At 52.8% G+C, this 5,416-nt stretch overlaps 3 non-coding genes across 3 annotated transcripts; all 3 read right to left on the bottom strand.

The window, feature by feature from the left end:
- Positions 1 to 345: 345 nt before the first annotated feature.
- TRNAQ-CUG (transfer RNA glutamine (anticodon CUG)) lies at positions 346 to 417 on the bottom strand. Its single transcript has one exon. It is a non-coding gene; the product is annotated as a tRNA-Gln (tRNA).
- Positions 418 to 3,156: 2,739 nt separating this feature from the next.
- Positions 3,157 to 3,228, bottom strand: TRNAM-CAU (transfer RNA methionine (anticodon CAU)). The gene has a single exon. It is a non-coding gene; the product is annotated as a tRNA-Met (tRNA).
- A 967-nt stretch (positions 3,229 to 4,195) lies between these two features.
- TRNAS-AGA (transfer RNA serine (anticodon AGA)) lies at positions 4,196 to 4,277 on the bottom strand. The gene has a single exon. It is a non-coding gene; the product is annotated as a tRNA-Ser (tRNA).
- Positions 4,278 to 5,416: the final 1,139 nt, after the last annotated feature.

Here is a 5,416-nt window from a genome sequence, read left to right as displayed (position 1 = left end):
TTGGCAGGGAGAAGAAGAAAAGAAAAGCCGCAGAGGAAAGGAGCAAGAAAGGAGCAGGACAAAGGACAAAGGTGGGCATACAAGTAATGCCACACAGAGTAACCTGGTGTTACTGTGGGAATGGTCCAACGTGGAAACAGCTGCCCAAAGAGTGTAGCCCAGTCTCCTGTTATTGGATGCGTCCAACATACAAGCAGGGAGTCCCAGAGCTGCCTCCTGTGCCCACTTTGAGTGGGTGATCTCCACCTCAGCTGCTGTGTGATTCATCCGAGAACATTCCACAAGTGAACCAGGAGCAGAGTAGAGCTGTGAGGGTGTCAGCATGCTGAGGGAACTAAAAGGCCAAGGTCCCACTGAGATTTGAACTCAGATCACTGGATTCAGAGTCCAGAGTGCTCACCATTACACCATGGGACCTCCTGCATAGGTGGCCTCTGGCTCCTGTGCCCAGCCTTGCTCAGCCTTATGCCCCTGGCTGAGCAAGGCTGTCTCTCCATCGCCTTGGACATCCATCACCAAGTGCAGCCTTCCTGCAGGGCCTCCAGGCACTCTCTAATCACGCCACCCTTCAGGGCAGCAGCACAGCTCCTTCTGCTGGCCCGGCCTGGCCTCTCTTACAAGTGCCAGGCTGGAAACCTCACACAATCTTGTCTTTCCCAAATTGCAACAAGCTCTTTCTGACTCAGGGCAGGCCTTGGCAAGTCACCTTCACCCAGCAGAAGCCCCCTTGCCTTCTCTTCTCCCGCCCAAACCAGCCCTGCTCCTTAAGGACTAATAAGAGGGAAACATTGCCCCGTCTCTACAAAAGGTAAAGAAAGACCCTCTGAGGAACCCAGGAAAGGGGCTGGAGAGGCAAGGAGAAAGGACAGATGAGACACCAAGGGCTGAGCAACGACTGAGCTCCAGTTCCTGTGGGGTAGAGGTTCACTCACGGCCCATGGTGGAGAGCAATGAGGGCAGAGCCCTCTCTGGGAACTCTTCCTTCTCGGAAGGAACTTCACTGCAAGGCATCCCAGGAGGACACAAGTCCAAATGCCTGCTCAAAGCAGTGCTGGAGACAAAGCAAGGAGCTTGGCGGCTCAGTGCCTGAGCCCTGTTGCAACCCCAGCGTGATGCCCAGGCGTGGAGAACCACCAAGATCTCTGCACGACTGGCTCCAGTGGCTCATTGCTCTCTGGGAGTCTCTGCAGGATCCAGAGCAGCTCCTGCAGTCTGCTTTTGCCAAGGACGCCCTGGCTCAAAGCCAGTCTGTGCCTGCTGGGCTGGGAGGTGCCCGGAGTGCCGAGCGGGAGGCCCGGCTGAGGGGAGCAGGAGCAGGAGCTCAGCTGCTCTGTGGGAGCAGAAGTTGCAGAGGAAAGAAACCATGTTGTTCAGGAGCAGTAGAGGCCGGGCAGTGTGGAGCCAGGCTGAAGAAAAGCTGGTCTGCCTTGGCCAGGAATGACCGAGCCCTGCTCACCTGCTTGGAGGGCAGCTCTGCCAAGCACTACCCCGCAAGGCTCCTGCAGCGCTGCTGCTTCCCGCTCCTGCCGCCCGCAGCCTGCGCTGCCTCCTGCTCCTCCAGTGCCCACGGGCACTGCCTCCCGCACTGCCACCTCACACCCTGGCCTGGCTCCAGCTCCTGCACCTCTCACACTGGCTGCCCCCTCCTTCCACACCTCCCTCCCCCTTCACACACCCCAGCTCCAGCTCCTGGCATGTGCCTGCGCTCCTCTGGCTCTCACACGTGGGCTCGGCAAACTCACGCTGCTGGGTGCTCCTAATGGAGCCCCTCCAGTTGTAGAACACAAGTCCAGTTTCGCCGGGGAATCCGCCATGGTCCCCAGGCCTTTCAGGAAACCTCTTCAGTGCCATGGCTGCTCTGCAGGATGGAGCGCCATCCAGAATATTCACGTGCTCCAGCAATGGTGCTGAGGGTGCCACGAGCTTCACAGATGTTTCAGAGTTGTGGTGGCAGCAGGAACCAGCTGTGTCCTGGGCAGGCCAACCGCTAAAGGTTTTCCAAGCGAGACGGCGCCCACAGCACCCTGTGTCTCCTCCACTCCCAACACCCAGCCACCTCTAGCCAACACAGTGTCCCTTGGGAATACCTGCTTGGCCCTGATCCTGGATCACCCTACAAATGGTCACGGCAGCAAACAGACGAGGATGGAGAAAGCTCCCAGGTCTTTGAGCTGAGCACGTGTGGAGCAGCCTGAGCCTCCTCTGCCCCTGCATGGGCCTGGAGGTGCCCTCCTGTGCCTGGGAAGCTGGGGATTGAGCTGCCTGCAGGGGAGGGAGGAAGACCTGTGTGCCCATAAGACGCAGGGCCTCATGGGGGGAGCTGTGCCTGCTGCTGCACAGCTGCCCATAGGCCATGCTGAGGGGCCCTTTGGGAGTGTTGGTGCCTGAGAAAGCCAAAGAGAAAGTGTCACCAAAGCCTAGGGAAAACCAGAAACTCTCAAACAACATCTTTTCAATGCTAGAGAATTAGGCATTTCTTTATTCTGGCCAGGATGGTATTCTGGCCAAGATTTGCAATAGAAATTATTCCATCCACACATGTCTGGTTTGTGCAGTGGAAATTTTTCCATCACACACGGTTCTTTACCAGATTTTTCACCTATTTTTACGTGAAAACCCCAAAGAAATTCTTCTTCATTGGACCTAAATCACACAATCCTTAGAATGCAATCTCCTATTGGTTATCGATCCCTTTTCCCTTGATGCTAATTTGGTGCTCTTATCAATCTTTTCCCAGACCACGTGTCTCCAGCCACACCAGGCGGTAATGTTAATGTCCATTTATCTCCTCTGTATCTTCTGGCCACTCCCAACCTGTAGATGCATGTTAAACGCTCATAATCTGGGAATCTTCTTTTTGTTGACTGACACCTGGGAATCTTCTTTTTGTTGATTGACACCCAGCCAGCGAAACTCAAGCCCTGGGTAAACAGAGTCTTTTGAAGAAAAGCTTTGATTCCCCTCCTCCTGGGCAAAGGTGAACAAACCCCTGACTAAAGTTAGTTTAAAAAATTATAAAAGTTGTAGCATTTCTAACAAAAGCAGGTAGTGGGGGCAGAGAGAAGATGAGTGCTATGGCCGGGGTTGCTCAAAGAGCTAGAGCCAAGCAGGGTAAAAGCTGTTGGGTGGGGCAGTGTCGGTGAAAAAGTACCCTGGTAGCAGAGGATGGTTTCGATCCATCGACCTCTGGGTTATGGGCCCAGCACGCTCCCGCTGCGCCACTCTGCTCCCCCTGGGGCTTGGCTGCCACTGGCCCCAGCCGGGCCTGACCCTGCCCGGGCACTGCTGGCTCTCGCTCTCCCCCTTCCTCTCTGCTTGGCCTCCCCCGCCCCACAAAACACACTCCCCAAAAAATTCATCTCCCTTGGGCATGCGCTCTACAGCTCCAGGGCCAGGCCTTGCCCTTCTCCCACGCCTCCCGCACACAGCCCTGCACGGCCACTTGCCCTTTGACCACCCAAGCTGGCGCTGCATGTGCTCAAGGCATCCCGGACGCAGGCTGCAGCCTTGGGCCTTGCTGGGGACGGGGGCACCTGAAATCCAGCAACATCCTGACGGCTGCAGCCCTGCCCAGAAATCCAGCTCTGCTCCCAGCACGCTGCAGGACTGCACTTGCCCGACAGTTTGGTTCTTTGCTGGCCAAGGAGGGACGCAGGCTCCCTTTGCTTAGAATTGCCAACGGAAGAAATTCTCCTCTTTTAGCTGTGCAAATTCTGGTGCCTGAGCTCAACGCTGCTCACGGTTACCCTGAAGGAAAAGCTCTGGGTTCTAGGCACTTTGTGCTAAGCAGGCTGTCAAGCTGCAGGTCCTTGCCTTTCACGCTTGGTGCTAATGTGAGGTGACAAAATGCTCAGCTCCAGGTGCTGTCCGCATTTCCCCTTTCCTTCTTCATTGATGCTGACAACATCTCTGAGCTTCTTTTCCCTTGCAGTGCTTCCCTCACGCCAAGTGGCTTGGCTGCAGGGCACAGACGGGCTTTTGTCCCCCTGCCCTTAGGTGTGCACCTCAGGCTTTCCCCTTGCCCCGAGGAAGGCCCTTCACGAAGCCAGGCAAGGCAGGCAAGGCCGCCAGCAGCTCCTCCCTTGCGGCTGCTCTGCGGGAACAGCCGGGGCTGCACTGGCAGGAGCCCTCCTCTGGGGCTGTGTCGCGGCTGCAGCGTGGTCAGCTGCCCGCAGCCCAAAAGGGGCACACGCCCCGTAGTTGGCAGGATTCGAACCTGCGCGGGGAAACCCCAATGGATTTCTAGTCCATCGCCTTCACCACTCGGCCACAACTACCTGCTCCAGCCCTCCCTGCCCTGCACATCACGTGCCCTGTGCCACGACACCAATGCCCAGGCACTTCGGCCCAAGGCTCCTCTTATGAACAAGTGTTTCAGATTGCTTAAAAAAATTGCTGGCAAGGGTATCAGCAAAAGCCAGATTTAAATATTAAATGAAAGCACAACTAAGTTCCTTGGCAAGACTCACTCTACTACTTACAGGACAGTTAAGGCACAACAAGGAAAAACAAGCAACAACAAAACCAAACAAAATCCAAGCAATCAAAACAGAAATAAACCAAGAACTATCTAGGGGAATGTGTGTGTTTGTGCGTGTGTCTCTCTCTCTCTGTGTCTCTGTGTGTGTGTGTGTGTGTGTGTGTGTGTGTGTGTGTGTGTGACAAAAGACAGGGAGGGCAAGGATATAAAGGAACACAGCCTAAAAGCTTAACAGCACTCAAACTTAACAGTATTTTAACTGAACCTATACATTAAACCTAATTAATATCTTAACCTTAAAATTTAACAGAGGAATAACACTTGAATAGCATTTAACCTAACATAGAACTTCAAAGTTATACTTAGCAACTTAGCAGGAGAACAACACTTAGCAGCATTTAGGTAAGGTTATGTCATACATGAAATCCCTACTTGTGCTTGGTCTTTGCATATTAAGTGCTTTAATTAATTAATTTTGAGTTAAATATTTTAAAATTGAATGTTAAAATTAACCCATCAGCCCAGGTACACAAATCAAGTTTTATTATTATGGTTTTCACTTGTTCAAAGCAGTCTATTTGCACCCTTCCCAGTAAAAAATCCCCAGTTAAAAGTTCCCCAGTTAAAATCCCTTTTCAAACATTAATCACTTGTACACCATAAGAGTTATCCTTCCTGTGTTTACTGTATACTTTTACAAGTGTTTTAAGATGTGTTGGATGTATTTTTTGGTGTTTTTACTTGTACTTTGGTTCCAAGGCAGATTTCAAAACCCCAGTTCCAACAAACAGCCCAGCCCCTATAGCCATTACCCTGTAAGCAAGTACCATAGCAACCTGAATTTTAATGACCCTTATCTCAACTAATACTACCCCTCTGACAAGGATGAGCCATTGGTGGACAGAGATAATCTGTCAAAGGGAAAACACCAATCAC

The sequence above is a fragment of the Aphelocoma coerulescens genome, chromosome 9 (genome assembly GCF_041296385.1).
Source record: "Aphelocoma coerulescens isolate FSJ_1873_10779 chromosome 9, UR_Acoe_1.0, whole genome shotgun sequence".
Classification (NCBI taxonomy): domain Eukaryota; kingdom Metazoa; phylum Chordata; class Aves; order Passeriformes; family Corvidae; genus Aphelocoma; species Aphelocoma coerulescens.
This window is presented reverse-complemented; position numbering and strand designations above follow the sequence as displayed.